Below are 19878 nucleotides of genomic sequence, written 5' to 3' on the forward strand. Positions count from 1 at the left end.
GGTAGCTCGTCCCTGACTGACTCTCCCTTCCACCTTTCTGTCCATGCCAACCACATTTTGGGCCCGCTACGAAGTTCCGTTCCCGAGGGGAACCACAACACCTTTTACATACGAAATAACTAAGAACCCTAAGAACCCTAAGTGAAGGTCGGCAGTTTACATAACAGCAGCCAAACATATTAAATAAAACAGAACACCCATCTGAGGCATTGGAAAGCGGCACGAAAAGCCTCTCTCGGCACCACCACAATACGAGTACACAACATTTGCATGAGCAGTTGACAGTTTGGTAGCTCGTCCCTGACTGACTCTCCCTTCCACCTTTCTGTCCATGCCAACCACATTTTGGGCCCGCTACGAAGTTCCGTTCCCGAGGGGAACCACAACACCTTTTACATACGAAATAACTAAGAACCCTAAGAACCCTAAGTGAAGGTCGGCAGTTTACATAACAGCAGCCAAACATATTAAATAAAACAGAACACCCATCCGAGGCATTGGAAAGCGGCACGAAAAGCCTCTCTCGGCACCACCACAATACGAGTACACAACATTTGCATGAGCAGTTGACAGTTTGGTAGCTCGTCCCTGACTGACTCTCCCTTCCACCTTTCTGTCCATGCCAACCACATTTTGGGCCCGCTACGAAGTTCCGTTCCCGAGGGGAACCACAACACCTTTTACATACGAAATAACTAAGAACCCTAAGAACCCTAAGTGAAGGTCGGCAGTTTACATAACAGCAGCCAAACATATTAAATAAAACAGAACACCCATCCGAGGCATTGGAAAGCGGCACGAAAAGCCTCTCTCGGCACCACCACAATACGAGTACACAACATTTGCATGAGCAGTTGACAGTTTGGTAGCTCGTCCCTGACTGACTCTCCCTTCCACCTTTCTGTCCATGCCAACCACATTTTGGGCCCGCTACGAAGTTCCGTTCCCGAGGGGAACCACAACACCTTTTACATACGAAATAACTAAGAACCCTAAGAACCCTAAGTGAAGGTCGGCAGTTTACATAACAGCAGCCAAACATATTAAATAAAACAGAACACCCATCCGAGGCATTGGAAAGCGGCACGAAAAGCCTCTCTCGGCACCACCACAATACGAGTACACAACATTTGCATGAGCAGTTGACAGTTTGGTAGCTCGTCCCTGACTGACTCTCCCTTCCACCTTTCTGTCCATGCCAACCACATTTTGGGCCCGCTACGAAGTTCCGTTCCCGAGGGGAACCACAACACCTTTTACATACGAAATAACTAAGAACCCTAAGAACCCTAAGTGAAGGTCGGCAGTTTACATAACAGCAGCCAAACATATTAAATAAAACAGAACACCCATCTGAGGCATTGGAAAGCGGCACGAAAAGCCTCTCTCGGCACCACCACAATACGAGTACACAACATTTGCATGAGCAGTTGACAGTTTGGTAGCTCGTCCCTGACTGACTCTCCCTTCCACCTTTCTGTCCATGCCAACCACATTTTGGGCCCGCTACGAAGTTCCGTTCCCGAGGGGAACCACAACACCTTTTACATACGAAATAACTAAGAACCCTAAGAACCCTAAGTGAAGGTCGGCAGTTTACATAACAGCAGCCAAACATATTAAATAAAACAGAACACCCATCCGAGGCATTGGAAAGCGGCACGAAAAGCCTCTCTCGGCACCACCACAATACGAGTACACAACATTTGCATGAGCAGTTGACAGTTTGGTAGCTCGTCCCTGACTGACTCTCCCTTCCACCTTTCTGTCCATGCCAACCACATTTTGGGCCCGCTACGAAGTTCCGTTCCCGAGGGGAACCACAACACCTTTTACATACGAAATAACTAAGAACCCTAAGAACCCTAAGTGAAGGTCGGCAGTTTACATAACAGCAGCCAAACATATTAAATAAAACAGAACACCCATCCGAGGCATTGGAAAGCGGCACGAAAAGCCTCTCTCGGCACCACCACAATACGAGTACACAACATTTGCATGAGCAGTTGACAGTTTGGTAGCTCGTCCCTGACTGACTCTCCCTTCCACCTTTCTGTCCATGCCAACCACATTTTGGGCCCGCTACGAAGTTCCGTTCCCGAGGGGAACCACAACACCTTTTACATACGAAATAACTAAGAACCCTAAGAACCCTAAGTGAAGGTCGGCAGTTTACATAACAGCAGCCAAACATATTAAATAAAACAGAACACCCATCCGAGGCATTGGAAAGCGGCACGAAAAGCCTCTCTCGGCACCACCACAATACGAGTACACAACATTTGCATGAGCAGTTGACAGTTTGGTAGCTCGTCCCTGACTGACTCTCCCTTCCACCTTTCTGTCCATGCCAACCACATTTTGGGCCCGCTACGAAGTTCCGTTCCCGAGGGGAACCACAACACCTTTTACATACGAAATAACTAAGAACCCTAAGAACCCTAAGTGAAGGTCGGCAGTTTACATAACAGCAGCCAAACATATTAAATAAAACAGAACACCCATCCGAGGCATTGGAAAGCGGCACGAAAAGCCTCTCTCGGCACCACCACAATACGAGTACACAACATTTGCATGAGCAGTTGACAGTTTGGTAGCTCGTCCCTGACTGACTCTCCCTTCCACCTTTCTGTCCATGCCAACCACATTTTGGGCCCGCTACGAAGTTCCGTTCCCGAGGGGAACCACAACACCTTTTACATACGAAATAACTAAGAACCCTAAGAACCCTAAGTGAAGGTCGGCAGTTTACATAACAGCAGCCAAACATATTAAATAAAACAGAACACCCATCCGAGGCATTGGAAAGCGGCACGAAAAGCCTCTCTCGGCACCACCACAATACGAGTACACAACATTTGCATGAGCAGTTGACAGTTTGGTAGCTCGTCCCTGACTGACTCTCCCTTCCACCTTTCTGTCCATGCCAACCACATTTTGGGCCCGCTACGAAGTTCCGTTCCCGAGGGGAACCACAACACCTTTTACATACGAAATAACTAAGAACCCTAAGAACCCTAAGTGAAGGTCGGCAGTTTACATAACAGCAGCCAAACATATTAAATAAAACAGAACACCCATCCGAGGCATTGGAAAGCGGCACGAAAAGCCTCTCTCGGCACCACCACAATACGAGTACACAACATTTGCATGAGCAGTTGACAGTTTGGTAGCTCGTCCCTGACTGACTCTCCCTTCCACCTTTCTGTCCATGCCAACCACATTTTGGGCCCGCTACGAAGTTCCGTTCCCGAGGGGAACCACAACACCTTTTACATACGAAATAACTAAGAACCCTAAGAACCCTAAGTGAAGGTCGGCAGTTTACATAACAGCAGCCAAACATATTAAATAAAACAGAACACCCATCCGAGGCATTGGAAAGCGGCACGAAAAGCCTCTCTCGGCACCACCACAATACGAGTACACAACATTTGCATGAGCAGTTGACAGTTTGGTAGCTCGTCCCTGACTGACTCTCCCTTCCACCTTTCTGTCCATGCCAACCACATTTTGGGCCCGCTACGAAGTTCCGTTCCCGAGGGGAACCACAACACCTTTTACATACGAAATAACTAAGAACCCTAAGAACCCTAAGTGAAGGTCGGCAGTTTACATAACAGCAGCCAAACATATTAAATAAAACAGAACACCCATCCGAGGCATTGGAAAGCGGCACGAAAAGCCTCTCTCGGCACCACCACAATACGAGTACACAACATTTGCATGAGCAGTTGACAGTTTGGTAGCTCGTCCCTGACTGACTCTCCCTTCCACCTTTCTGTCCATGCCAACCACATTTTGGGCCCGCTACGAAGTTCCGTTCCTGAGGTGAACCACAACACCTTTTACATACGAAATAACTAAGAACCCTAAGAACCCTAAGTGAAGGTCGGCAGTTTACATAACAGCATCCAAAAATATTAAATAAAACAGAACACCTGCACATATTGACATTTCTACAAAAAATTATTCACCTAAATTCCAAATATATACAGTAAGTTTTGTCTTCCTCCAAATGAGACAAAGAATTTAAATGATAGGTACACTACATTGCATAGAATAAACCATGACATCAAAAGTATTTACAAAGAAAGGAGTATACGATTTTGTGTTATCGATTCAATCGAACAACATTTACAGAAACTCAACAATGGAATGTTGAACAAAACAGGAAGCAAAATGAATCAACAAAAAGGTCACTGCTGTCAAACATGGTAGTTCACTGGCCGTAGCGGAAAGTCCCGACACAGTGGCTTTCGATGTATCGGTTGTAATTAAGCAATAAATCGCTCGTGTGTGGCTGGGTCGAAAAGAGCACTATAACGTACTGACTTCGTTACGAATGTTGAGAAACGCCGTGGTGTTCCCACTGCTGTATTAATAAACCAGTATTTGATGGTGAGTGTGTGCCTACACGCCTGCAATGTGGAGTGTGCTGTGCTGCTGCAGACAGCTGCTGAGCGGCGGCTCGGGCAGTGGGCGGGAGCGCGCGCGCTACGAGCTGAGCGTGTTCCGCGGGGACGGGCTGTGGCGGCCGCCGCCGCCGCTGCTGCACATGGTGGCTGGCGCCTCGCCGCGGGACCCGCCGTCCCCGTACGTGCACGTCGCCTTCGCGGGCCTCTCGGTGAGTCGCCACGGCCCATCACACCGTGTCACAAACAGCTGACGTAATGACTACAACGGTGGAATATACTGTTTCACCTGTTCAGCCTACAAGTGCAAGAAGGGGGTATAGACAGCTTTTTTACCTTGAGTCCTCTGCTAATGGAACAAAAAATACCACACTGATAACATAGAGCAAAAAATGGCACCACAAATCTAAATTGCAGGCGCCGCAAGCTAACTATGAATGCTTAACGGCCGGCCGGTGTGGCCGTGAGGTTCTAGGCGCTTCAGTCTGGAACCGCGTTACCGCTACGGTCGCAGGTTGGAATCCTGCCTCAGGCATGGATGTGTGTGATGTCCTTAGGTTAGTTAGGTTTAAGTAGTTCTAAGTTCTAGGGGACTGATGACCACTGATGTTAAGTCCCATAGTGCTCAGAGCCAATACTTAACGATACCGGACAAAACTTAGCCGTCCCCAGGACGTAGCACGCAAATACTATGAATCTCCACCTCTTGCTTCGATAATAGCTTCAATTAGGCATTCAGTTCAAGCAACTCTTTAGTGACTAGATCCTGTAGCGTTACCAAACTGCTGGAATGCTGATTGCTATGCTTCACTCGCGCTTCCAAACAGCCCCACACATTTATGTACATACACTACTGGCTATTAAAATTGCTACACCAAGAAGAAATGCAGATGATAAACGGGTATTAATTGGACAAATATATTATACTAGAACTGACCTGTGATTACATTTTCACGCAATTTGGGTCCATAGGTCCTGAGAAATCAGTACCCAGAACAACCACCTCTGGCCGTAATACGTAACGGCATCAATACGCCTGGGCATTGAGTCAAACAGGTACAGCTGCCCATGCAGCTTCAACATGATACCACAGTCCATCAAGAGTAGTGACTGGCGTATTGTGACGAGCCAGTTGCTCGGCCACCATTGACCTGACGTTTTCAGTTGGGGAGAGATCTGGAGAATGTGCTGGCCAGGGCAGCAGTCGAACATTTTCTGCATCCCGAAAGGCCCGTACAGGACCTGCAACATGCGCACGTGCATTATCCTGCTGAAATGTAGGGTTTCGCAGGGATCGAATGAAGGATAGAGCTACGGTTCGTAGCACATCTGAAATGTAACGTCCACTGTTCAAAGTGCCGTCAATGCGAACAAGAGGTGACCGAGACCTGTAAGCAATGGCACCCCATACCAACACGCCGGGTGATACGCCATTATGGCGGTGACGAATACACGCTTCCAATGTGCGTTCACCGCGATGTCGCCAAACACGGATGCGACCATCATGATGCTGTAAACAGAACGTGGATTCGTCCAAAAAATGACGTTTTGCCATTCGTGCACCCAGGTTCGTCGTTGAGTACATCATCGCAGGCGCTCCTATCTGTGATGCAGCGTCAAGGGTAACCGCAGCCGTGGTCTCCGAGCTGATAGTCCATGCTGCTGCAAACGTCGTCGAACTGTTCGTGCAGATGGTTGTTGTCTTGCAAACGTACCCATCTGTTGACTCAGGGATCGAGAAGTGGCTGCACGATCCGTTACAGCCATGCGGATAAGATGCCTGCATCTCGACTGCTACTGATACGAGGCCGATGGGATCCAGCACGGCGTCCCGTATTACCTCCCTGAACCCAAAGATTCCATATTCTGCTAACAGTCATTGGATCTCGACCAACGCGAGCAGCAATGTCGCGATACGTTAAACCGCAATCGCGATAGGCTACAATCCGACCTTTATCAAAGTCGGAAACGTGATGGTAAGCATTTCTCCTCTTTACACAAGGCATCACAACAACGTTTCACCAGGCAACGCCGGTCAACTGCTGTTTGTGTATGAGAAATCGGTTGGAAATTTTCCTCATGTCAGCACGTTGTAGGTGTCGCCACCGGCGCCAACCTTGTGTGAATGCTCTGAAAAGTTAATCATTTGCATATCACAGCATCTTCTTTTAGTCGGTTAAATTTCGCGTCTGTAGCACGTCATCTTCGTGGTGTAGCAATTTTAATGGACAGTAGTGTGTTTATTATTGAGCTAATTCAGCCTTTAAAAGGTTCAGTCTCTTTAAAGTGAAACTAAGAAACTCAATTTCAGTAGCTGTTTTCATGTCGCTCTCTGTAGCTGTCTTCTGCCAGTTGAGGCCTCTGACTTTCTTCAGCTCTTGATCCCAATTATCGTGTGTTTGCCTTATTGTCCTCGTCTCTCTCTGGGATGAGATACCGGGTCAGTCGAGGTGCAATAGGATGCCTGACTCTGCGTCTAACCACTAAACTACGCGTGAAGTCCTGTGAAAACCCTATTATCTTGGAAGATGGTAGTTTCCACATCTTACTCATGAAGATGTGGATGAAAGGACAACACTTCGTCACCTAGGATGTTGTACTAAAGATTCTCGTTTTTGTTCACAGTAGCCTGATTAAATGGACCCAAATAATGGTACGAAAGTCGGCGCCCAAAACATCATAAACCACTTTCGAACTGACATACATCCTTGACATACAGCGAGTTAAGCGCCTCAGTGTGCTCCCTATGTAACATGGTATTATTTGAAAAACAGGCAAAATCGCGACTCGTCGCACCACGCTCCACCACTCTGTTACTCTGTAGATTCTACGAGGGCTATTTTTTTAACCTAAAATCACTTACGAAATGGAAACCATAGCGAAAATAAAAAATTGTTTGCAAGATTTAGCTGCACCGTCCAGCTACTTTTCTATATAGGGTCCGACTTAGACATTTGTCGTGGCGTTGTACCAACTTTGCGGTACCCTCGTCATAGAAGGCTGCCACCTGTGCTTTCCGCCACTTCTCTCCGCTGGTCTGCAGCCTGTTGTCTGTGCCAAAATGTTATCTTCATGGCCAGCGATTCATGTGAGCTGAAATGAAACTTAGGGGAAGCCAATTACGGCCTGTGTTGTTGGTGATCAAAGGCTTCCAATCGAAAATGTTACAGGAGCGTCATCGTTGTTCCTGTAGTATGCGACCGAGAATTGTCATGAGGAAAGAGACGCATGCCAGTTACGTTATGTGGAGTTGCATGAAATCAGATGAAATCTCTCGGCGGGCACCCATACTTGGCGGGATGCACTACTTTCTGTTCATCTTTACGGGGGGATGCTCAGAACTGAAAAATGCAGCGTGACGCTATAGACTAGACATTGCACTACACATCTGCGTGAAGCTTCGCCAGATGTTCGCTGTGTTTTGATTTTGCGATCGATTAAAGGCACCGGCCTTAGTGGCCGAGCGGTTCTAGGCACTACAGTCTGGAACCGCGCGACCGCTACGCTTGCAGGTTCGAATCGTGCCTCGGGTATGGATGTGTGTGATGTGCTTAGGTTAGTTACGTTTAAGCAGTTCTAAGTTCTGGGGGACTGATGACCTCAGAAGTTAAGACCCATAACGCTCAGAGCCATTTGAACCATTTTTGATTAAAGGCTGAAAAAAATAGCCCTCATAGTTTGTGGTTGTTTGGTTCATTGATGACGTGAAGCTTTACGTGCCTTTTTCATCACTGGTTTTTCGCGGAGTATAGATCCCAAATGTGTATTGCACGCAATTTCTTTCGCAATGGCCTCTCGGATATTGTTTGAGATGGACCTGCATTCACTGACGGCAGCAATTCCTGTCGGATTTGAAACCGATTGTCGGAGACTCTCTTCTCCTGTCCCTTTCGGTTATGGTCTTCTGCGCCCACTGTCATTAGGCTGTGATAAATGGCTGCGAGTGGCGGACCATTCTTTACAGAACGCTGGACAATCCGCGTCGATACATCGACAAATCGTACGGCTTTATTCACGGCAAAGTTGTGATCGTCTCCAAACACGACAGTTACATTCTTTCATTGTATTACGTCTCCATGTTGACTCATTTTATTGCGCTGATTCCACACAACTGACTGGTACCTACACCTCAGTTCACTGCCATGACTTTCGTCAGAGATCAAAGTCACATGACCGCCAAGTACCATTTCCAGACCATCTACAACGCTACAAACAGAGCAGTGTGGCTTTTAATGGATGACTGATATTATGCTCGGTGAGGCTACGTAAGACATTTGTACAACATTCAATGTGTGACGATGTTATTACCTGCATTCAGTTAGGATCGATGTGCTCGCATAAGAAACGTGATTCTAACACGTACAGCATTCTTCATTTGTTTATGAAGCACTGGGTCACCTCAGTACGTCGTCATGCTCAGCAGCTAATCATCGTAATTCCATAACAGTAATACGAAATCAGATAATTTCAGCAGCTTACGAAAAAATGTGCAACTTCCTCATTCTCCGTTTCACTATACGCTTCTGGAACAAAAATCCAGTATTCTACGTCTAATCAAAAATCACGATGCATTCAAACGCAGTTAAAGCCTCACTTGTAATCACTAGCGTAGCTTTCCCATCGATATATCCTAGCTGCCTGCCCCCACCCATGACCGAGGCCGTTCCTCTGTTAGCACTCTCTTAACTTTGCTTATTTCTATCTCTTTCTTTTATCTTCCATCATCACTACATTTTCTTTCGTTTTTATAGGAGTGCCGGCTGTGTTTTAACGTGTAGTAGTAAGGAGTGGTCTGATGGTAAACGAGTGATTTTAATCCGTATTTATGGTTAAAAATAGCCAAAAATGGTACTTGAATGTATTTAACAATTAATCCCTATTCATTTTTTATCGCATACACTGATGATGATATCGTACCCCACAAATGCATTAGGCTCACTGTGGTTCATAAAAGTTGGAGGAATTTCTGCCATGCAGACGAGTAAAACAATTTCTGTACCCTGACGCAACGGAAACAAGCTGCAAAGGATTGCCTTATGGTGTTGTACCCAATGTTTAGCAGTACATCATATAATTTTCTTAATCTATTGCCTCATACTTCTGTAAATGATCTGCGAGGTTTGAAGGAGAAAAGGGGGTCTAAAACTTTGGATTTATTATAGTAACGTGTATATCAGAGAAGTTGTCCGCAGCTCGTGGTCTTGCGGTAGCGTTCTCGCTTCTCGCGCACGGGGTCCAGGGTTCGATTCCCGGCGGGGTCAGGGATTTTCTCTGCCTCGTGATGACTGGGTGTTGTGTGTTCTTCATCATCACTGACGCACGCAAGTCGCCGAAGCGGCGTCACATGAATAGAACTTGCAATACGGCGGCCGAACTTCCCTGCATGGGGCCTCCCGGCCAACAATGCCATACGATCATTTCATTTCATCAGAGAAGTTTAACTGCGCAACAAATAACGATCTTATATGCTACTGTCCCTTACGAAATACCGACTAGACAAAGTGATCAGCACGGGAGGTGCCTCTATGGGAACAAGGGAAATGATCTTACAAGCTTGTACTGTAACAGAGATAAGCATTGCTGAGGGCAAAGAACACATTTGAAAACTGTTATGACTCATTCGCAGAAATTCTCAAAGCTGATATACTTAAAATTTCGTAACGGTTTGCACGGGACAAGAGCAGAGCGAGAGAAAAAAGTGATGTGAATTACAGTCATTGAAACAAGAGATAGTACTCACTGCCCAGTTTAAAACAGGTGATGTAAGGAATTTGGCTTACGACACACCGTGGCAAAGACTTCAGAAATTCGGAAATAATTTATTATGAGGAACTGGGACTACTAACCAGTTCTGGCCACGAACTAACTATCGGTACGCCAGCAAGCAATCGCATTGCGTCTCACCATCAATTCTTCATGGTACAACTGCACAGTGTGTCCCCACGGCCAACAGCATCTCCAAAACATATGCCCTGTCTTCCACTGCCACCGTTCGCTCCTCTACACCCGCGAGAGGACACACTCTTTTCGCACAGCTTCCGGCCAGTCACAGCTCTAGAGTCCAGCCACAGTACGATGGCCCAATCGGCTGGCGTCCAAAGCGTGCCCTGTATATTCCCTCTTCGCCCATTTCAACGGATAGAATGTCTAGAAAGATATCGAAATTTCTTCCGCGAACTTCCAGCAACCAGTGGAGACGCACTCCTACATATTCGGCGGGAAAAATAGTTCCACCGGTAATCATTCTTCCCACGCACTAATCGCGAGTGGAACAGGGTTGGAGGTATCAGATAGTGGTACCAAAAGTACCCTCCGCCACACACCATTAGGTGGCTTGCGGAGTATGATGTAGATGTAGATGTTCCAAAGTTACGTACACGACTACTCGGAGGGTTGGTGTCCTCTACCACCATCCTCTCCTCGTTCTTCGGTTCCTCCACCTGCTGTTGTCCTGTGCGTTCCAACGGTTCAGCCCTCCGTTTCTATGCTTGGAGAGAGCAGGAAATCCCCCTTAGCGAACAGCCAATCTAAGAGAATGGATTTTATGAAAGAGATTTTATGCACATAATTTCCTACAGGTATTAGTCAAGTAGAAAATGATAAAGATGGCGTATGAAAGTGATAAAATACGATATGCAATTGGTAGGTTATACTCTAATAAAAGATGTACTCAAAAAATGGACGTCTTTTAATTGCATGAGCTAATTTTCATTAAGGTTACTCTGCTCTCCACTTCACTAATTAACTTCTACATATTTGATTCTCTCGATATTGCTGCAATGCATTTCTATTTTTTCAAAAAAAATGGTTCAAATGGCTCTGAGCACTATGGGACTCAACATCTGTGGTCATCAGTCCCCTAGAACTTAGAACTACTTAAACCTAACTAACCTAAAGACATCACACACATCCAAGCCCGAGGCAGGATTCGAACCTGCGACCGTAGCGGTCACGCGGTTCCGGACTGACGCGCATAAAACCGCACGGCCACACCGGCCGGCTCAATTTTTTTTTTCAGTTATTATTACCATCTGTCAGTATTATTATTGCGTGCATCTAATTTTCTCTGCACATTGCTCCATCTGTGCAATGTCAACTGTAAATAAAATATCTTATGAATTCCTGGCTAGATATAACAGAGGAGGTGCACATTCTGGATTTGCCCGGTAAAATGAATGAACAAATAAACATCCCGTCTTCCAGTATTGTACAGTGGTTTGTGCGGTACATGAAAGATGAAGCAGGTTCACCTCTCACCACTTACTCCTGCAACTTCAACTGGGTAGGAACATAAAGGTGCAGAACGCACATAACCTACCCTTATCGCCAAGTTTACGCTTAACTGCATGCAGAATTCAATACCGTTATAAATTAGCAGTGCATTGACGTACTAAAGAAAAAGCGTGCAGATGAAATTACGCTGTGCATGGACATCGTTTCACACTTATGGGATTGAAATAAAGGTAGAAATCAAATTCCGTACTGAGTTTGTTACCAATGCAATCTTTGGCTCTTCTATTCCTGTGCTCGTCGCAATTAGAACATGGAAAGTTATGCACCTCGATTGTGAACCTTTTCACTTTATTTCACGAGTGTGCTAATGTGAAATATGTAAGACAAACACTGGAATTTTTCAAAATATTTGTTGGATATGTGGCAAAAGATCCTTGTACAGATAAATTGGTGTCATTTACACTGTTTAAAATCTCATAATGATGATCATCATCTACATTTACTTCATGAGTCAAGCATGCAGTCCTCTTCCGATCCATTAGATCACCTTTTTCTTCGTCTTTTTTGGTGTTATGTAAGTTAGTTTGGTAGCCGTTAATTGGCCATCCGAAGAACATATCTGGGCAAATTTTGGCCCAGTATTTTTTGATTTTTGTTAATAATGAAAAGCTCTCCAATTCTATTGTCATGTCTTCGTTGCGGATGGAATTCAGTCTGTTATTTGGGTAAAGTTCTCTCATAATAATATAATAAACTTTACGATTGCGTTGAATGTGGAATGGATACAGAACCTGAATTGTAGTTTTGCGTGTTGTAACTGCAAGTGGCGTGCTTACTCTGTGTTATTGTTAGCAAACCTTTACACGAATCGATGGGGCAATGCAACTCCCAACACCAATAGCGAAATACAGTCACTACAAAATACATTCAGCCCCTTGGGCACTGAATCATCTGGCCCTGGTAACTTTGGTCCTTGTGCGCATAACAAATAAATTAAGTTACCTTACCCCTAGAGCAGCAACGGTAGAACGCGATATATTCTGGTATCTCATAAAAAAATATAAATAATAGCTACAGGATCTGCAGTGTGCTATGCTGGCCACATTACTTGAAACGCACGTAAAATTCATTTGGCTGATAAACGAGAACATTTAAGAAAATTTAGCTTCTTTGAAAAATATATGACCTAGACTGGGAGGTGGTACTGATTATGGTGAATTACTGACACTCAGTTTTTTTAGCAAAATTATATTGCAGGTTAAGTTTGGATTTTCAAAAACATCTGACAATTTAAGTCACATTACTCACAATTGATTCACCAACAATGGATTTAAACAGCAAGTATTATCTAACTTCATTAATCCAACATAAATGCAAATCATCAAATTACACGTAGCTCTGTAAACAAATCTTAAAAGCATTATAAAAATGAAATATCTAACTAGCCCTTTCATCAAAACCGTTTACGTACATTCTGAGATTACTCAACAATTACAAATTATCAGCCAACTCATCTATACTAACGCGCTGGCAAAAACGGAAATCACAATTATTTAACATGTTTACCCTGGTTGCATGAAGAAACACGTTTATCTTGGTTGCTTGAAGACTTCTGCTTCCATAATCAACAATATTGGCATACCTCTATTAATCTAACTCATGGTGGCTTCACACAGCACACCACAGAAACTGCCTACTCCATCGTCTTTCCCTCACGGACAGCTACCTACAACTGTGCGCCAAGCGCTCTCTTACTTCAACACTAGCAGTACATATCTTTGGGTCTGCGGTCGTGCATAGTCACCGATCCGTATTATCGAGCCTGTCAGAGACATTCATTGTTTATAGTATACTACATTCATTTTAATTTAATAATATTCTTATCTTATTCTGGTGCCACGTACAAGTGTGCCCCAGTATACTCCTTTCACTTGATTCCTGTGATTAGAATCGAGCTCCTGTCGTTGGCCTTAGCTGTCATACAGAGAGTTAGAACATCCGTTACCTTGTAGTATTTCATCTTGATATCCAAGAGGAAGATTTTCTGCAGTATTCTAAACGTACTGTATAACAGAAAAAAGTCCCTCTCGATTTCCCGGTCGCAACCGTTTGTGATAAAGCATCATAAGTAATTCAGTTTTGTCACCTGTTCGAGGCAGGTGTCATCCAAGCATGTTTTTGATCTTATGATTTCTTTTTATTTATATGCCATAATTTTGGTTTTAGTTCTGAGATTCCAAGTTGCATTTTATGGCTGTGTTATGCCATCGCTTTATATAAATTACATTCCGAAAAGGCAATAAGAACGTGGTCGTCACCAAAGAGTAAGGTAGTAGTGCTTTGATATTTTTATATTTCAATACCTGTTGGAGATACTGATTTCCGTTGCTTATATGTCATCTTAGTGCAGGATAGATAAGAGTGGGCACAAGTTGCACCCTTATCTGACATCACAATTATTTTAGGCTTTACGGCCTCTTTGTCTGAATCGTCTAAAAGAATTTAGCTTTAATTATGAAGGATTGCAACAACTTGCACCACGTGGTCTAGAAAATCCTTACAATCAGGTATTTACTACTATCTGCTTTGTTTCACCCTGTCTATTACCTTGGTATAATAGATGAATACAATGTGCGCTTCCAGATTAATTGCAGCGCTTGTGTGGTAAAGGTAGCATCTAAGTATGAGTATCCTCTATGGAGACCATTTTGACATATCTCTGTGAGGTGTTATGCAGGAGTCTACGTTTTAAGCGATGGCCGCTATAATTTTCTACTTATAAATTGCTTCCGTCTGTACCAGCGAAGTTTCTGGTTTTTTGTCGGGTTAGTGCATCTTTAGATCCTTCCAATTTTATGCTGTTTACGCTGTTGTCTTTAGTCTAGAATCTAGACTGCCTTCGTCTTTTTATTTCTCACTGTGATCATACCACAAGATGTTGTAGTGTTTTTCACACTCGGTGCTATCAGTCACATTGATCTGAGCCGTTGCAATCTCGTCTTTGATAGGGTGTTTAAGAATTTTGGCTGCTCGTTCCTGCCTGTCATATACATCATTTTCAGTACCAGCAATATACATCTTATAGGTTTCTCTCTGCAGTTTTCTTATCACAGCTTTGGCCTTGTTTCTTTGTGCACACCATCGTTTTGTGATGACCTGTTCCTTAGGATGGTGTTTGTCCTTCTAGTTGAAGAAAGTGTTTGTGATTTTTAAACTGTTTCAAAGCCTCAAAGTTCTAACCCGTTTTCGTTTAATGTTAGCTTCTCTTGGCTGCTTGTTGTTGGCTGCCTGCTTGTTCACCTACTCGCGCAACACAATCTTTTTCAACAATTACGTGATTGTGCTGAGTCGTAGAGTTACTTGTTTTCTGCAGCATCTTTTAAAATTTGTCGTTTTCCATCTATTTTACCTACTTCAGTAGCATATATTGCTGTGGGTGTAAGTTTCCCTGCAAATTATAACGACCATACACTCTATATTCTATTCGTACTTACAGTGTTCCCTTACTGTCGTTCTTTAGTACTGTGAGGTAGCGCCTGTGAAGCTGCATGACCTTGCCAGAACCTTGGCTGTCAATCGTAACGCATATAGCCGTACCTGGTTGAAAAACAATAATATTATCAATTAAACATGGTTGTAGAATAAACTGAATTCTCTTACTTATGTTAACCGTGTTTTTACTTGTCTGAATATTAATTAGGTTATCGTACTTCTTCTGGAATTGTATCCAGAAACAAAGTGCATACTTCAGTTCACCGTTTCCTGGAGTAACCGTTGTGATAGTTCATGTTTCCCTCTAAAGCACAGTGACTGCTTTCGGTACTGGATTAACAACCAATACTGACTCACCTCGCTAGTTTTCCTCATGAAAATAAATTACTTTACATGTTAACACAGGACGTCACGTAATGAAGGAGCGAATTTTGAAGCTAGTGTTTATTCAACTTAGAACAGATACTGACTTTATAATTCCAGAAATGGAATTATAGCTTTTTGTACCAGAATGAAACTAGCAAGATCTTAAAAACTTTCTTTTCAAACATTACTTTACGAATTTTGAAAAGACGAAACGAAGTTAGTAATTGTCATTAGACTGTAGTTGTTCCAATATTGAAACTTTTATTAAATAGATGTAGCTAAATTTAATTTAATCAAGTGCGGTAATAATTCGACCCATAAAAGTTGAGCGGCTGCACTTTCTTACTTTACTAAATCACACAAACAAAGCGTTCATTATTGCTAATTTTCTTCACAATTTTATGGTAGGATTGAAGTAAAGTAGTAAGAAATACTTTAAATAAATTTGTAAAATGGTTTAAATACTGTCGATATATTGAACCAGCACATTATATGATAACACAGTCTGGCTTTCCTGTACATGAACAATGAAATAAATTCTCTTGTAACTCGCCTTGCCATAAGCAGTTAAAGCCGAGAATTCGGCGCAAAAATAATTCCGCAAATTCATCACGTCTCTTATTAATTATGTAGACCAGACTCCGTAATGACTACCTTTGAGAAACATTTTTGAAGTAAGATGACGTTATTCTTACAACACCGTATTTTAGCCTAGAAGGTTTTGCATCCTTGGTTACAATTTGCATGAGACTCATCCCATAACTTGTGAAAATGTTAGCATAAATATTTAATGTCTTGTAGCCCACACCAAAACATGTCCTTATTCTAACACTGCTGAAGATTTATTTTCCGGTTAAGTCTGTCTGCGGTATAGTTCGAGCTACATAAAAGGCGTTCACAAAAGCCAAAAACGACAAGGCACTCCATTCAACATTGTCTCGACGCTGCTCACTATGTATATCCACTGCGCAGTTTCCTTCCTAGGAAAGGTATTCACAAATCAGAACGACAGGAGAAAAAGCTTGGCCGTCTTCAGGCATAATAGCTTCCTCATTTCTTTGACAGAATTATATACTTGGAGTAATAATAAATTATAATTTCCTAAAGAAGAGCTCATATTTTTAAAGTTACTTTGTTTTATGTGCTTAAGTATAGAACAACAAAATAAACGCGTAGTTCGCCTGATCCCGGCGGAGGTTCGAGTGCTCCCTCGGTCATGGGTGTGTGTGTTTGTCCTTAGGATAATTTAGGTTAAGTATTGTGTAAGCTTAGGGACTGATACCCAGCAGTTAAGTCCCATAAGATTTCACACACATTTGAACATAAACGCGCAGTTCATAATCGAACTATATTTTTATAATAATTTGCTTACATATCCCTCGATACAATCATAATCAAATAACAATTAACCAATCAATTCAGATTTCGACAAAACACTACTTGAATGTAAAGTAACGCCTTTCGTTATAAATTATTTTAAAATGTATTGTTATAATCTTTTCAATTACCTATTTGAAACTACTCATTCAGTTCCTTATGATTTTCACTATTAAATTTGCTACATGAGTCATTGCTATGCTGTTTTGTGCGAGTTCGCTCTAAATCAATACCTGCTCGCCGATATCCATTGTTCCCTGAAGTTTTTTTGAACTATTTGAAGGCTTGTTGAGCTACCTTTCTTTAATTATTTTCGTCTGTTATGGTAGTTTATACATTAGAGCTCATAGTATTTTTAATGTTCCTTCATGGAAAGTATCCGCTATCCATTTTATTTACCATTCCCTTTCGTAATTTCATCTTCTTGGGGATCAACTAATATGAGTCTTGTTTTAAATTTATGAGTGCGTTCGTTTTACCCATCAGAGATTTCCAGACGCTAGGTGGGTCTCCTAGCCAGCGAGGTTGCCATCTCAATTCATCCAAAGTCTACGTGATTTTCGCAGAGTTGCCTCCCTTAGGCAGAACGTCCCAGTTATAAGGCGCTAATGACTCGCCTCTCACCTTTTCCCGCCTGCTACTCTACAAGTGGAATTCATTGCCCAGGAACCAGTTGTTTTCCTTTTAGGGGGCCTTAGAATAAAATTTTCTGGCCCCGCCGGGAATCGAACCCGGGAACGCGGGCGTGGAAAGCGAGAACGCTACCACACGACCACGAGCTGAAGCTAGGTACACTATACATCAACGAAAGGAAATAGAACGCTACTCATCTACGGAGACTGTAAGTTAATACAACAGAGATTGCAATAATGTTTTCATATGTACAATACGGTTACATGTAGTACTGTAAGCGATATGTTGTGTACAGTAAAGGTGGCACTTGATTATAAACTGCATCATAATTACTTTTATTGTGAGTGAGGGTAGGCACAATGCTAATGAGGCAGACGAATTCTACAGAGAAAGATGTTCCGACAAGAACCAACTTTCCCGACTGATGTTTTCTCGTCTTCTTGTAACGCTTCTGGAAGCAGAAAATTTCAGTGCAGGGCAACGTATACGTCGCAGAACTTACACGGACGAAATCACCGAAGTTAATGTTTTAATGGCGTCATGTTTACGTGAATGGTACACTGTAATACGTTTGTCATCAGGTCTGGAGGATAGCGTGTAGACACCGAATAGAAAATGTACGATGCTGTTTAAAAAATACGTAGTGCTCTTCATATATTCGTAACGAACGAAGTTACAAGAAAGCTAATGATGCTGGTTAATGCCACGGTGTTGACTAAAAAACATTTAGGTCAGGGGCGGGCAAACGTTGCACGCGGCTCATGAGTGCACAGAGCTGTACGTGTGCTGCTCGCGTGCAGGCGTCGACCGGGGCTGTGGCGACAGCCGGCTGGTTGCGGCAATGCAGTGCCAGGCTAAGCTGCGGACGTTGATGCGAAGCGAGCACTACGTAGTGAACGTTGTATTTCAAGAAACGGAGAAGTGAAGATTTTCTATCTTTTAAAAAGTAATGGGAGAATCATTTTTTCTTTGTGCAAAATCGTGAAAATTCGAAATGTTTAATATGTGGCAGTATTCTCGCTGGTCAACGGAAGTTGAGTATTGAAGGCCATTATAATAAATTTCACAAGGACGAGTACAATTTATTGTCGGATTCTGAGCGGATGGGGAATTGACTGAGCTTAAGAATACCGATCTGACGATACCAGATGAATCTGTCGTAGTTGGCCGGCCGGAGTGGCCGAGCGGTTCTAGGCACTACAGTCTGGAATCGCGCGACCGCTATGGTCGCAGGTTCGAATCCTGCCTCGGGCATGGATGTGTGTGATGTCCTTAGGTTTGTTAGGTTTAAGTAGTTCTAAGTTCTAGGGGACTGATGACCACAGCAGTTAAGTCCCATAGTGCTCAGAGCCATTTGAATTTGTCGTAGTTGCTGTTGTCACGAGAGATCTGCGACTTTCTCTCGTCATGTCTCTCATCTAACTGATCCAACATTTTATGGAGCACTGTTTTCAAGTTTTCAGGACGACAACAATAATAGCCCAGCGGTATGTGCAAGTTATAAGACTGCGCTTAATGTAGCGAGAGCTGGAAAACCATTTGCTGAATTAATAAGTCTCGGTTAAGAGCAAACATCAGTGATGAAAATTTACGTAACTGTTTGTGTTTGTCTGTATGTAGAAATTTTGTTCCAGATATTAAACGTATTGTAAACTCCACCTGTGATAATTAAATAAAACGTATCGTAGGTAATAGGTACTCTTTCAAACCATGATTTCTTTCAAGCACTCCTACTAACCTTATTGATTCACTCAATAAAGCAAGCTAGAAAACAAAACGCATTACAGAGGAAGGGGCGGACAGAAGGTATGGTGGGGATGGGAGATAAGCGGGTGGCCAGCTTGCACCTGTGTGCACGCGGAACACCTGTTAATTGCACGCGTGCAAGTGCACCGCACATGTGCAGGATTCCTGCCCGATGGGAGATAAGCGGGTGGCCAGCTTGCACTTGTGTGCACGCGGAACACCTGTTAATTGCACGCGTGCAAGTGCACCGCACATGTGCAGGATTCCTGCCCGCCCCTGATTTAGGTGATACATTTTTTTAGTATTTTGTGTCTGGACGAAAAATTACTTAGCATAGTTAACATAAATGGTACACGCTGGATATCATTTCTAAACCAGTTATCAAAATTCATACTGAGAATGTCTAAGTTATGAATGAGAGTATAAACATTCGCATTGAAGATAAGATAGCACTCTGAATTGAGAACGGTCTGCATTTCCATTTCATCGTCTGAGACGGCTGGCGACTGATGCGGCGGTCTGCAGGCCCGCACGAGCACGTGCAGGGGTAGCCGGTCCCCGGAGTGGAACGAGCGGCTGGTGTTCTACGACCTGCTGCCGCCCATGTGGCAGCGCG

Source organism: Schistocerca americana, chromosome 1, assembly GCF_021461395.2.
Source record: "Schistocerca americana isolate TAMUIC-IGC-003095 chromosome 1, iqSchAmer2.1, whole genome shotgun sequence".
In the NCBI taxonomy this organism is placed as follows: Eukaryota; Metazoa; Arthropoda; class Insecta; order Orthoptera; family Acrididae; genus Schistocerca; species Schistocerca americana.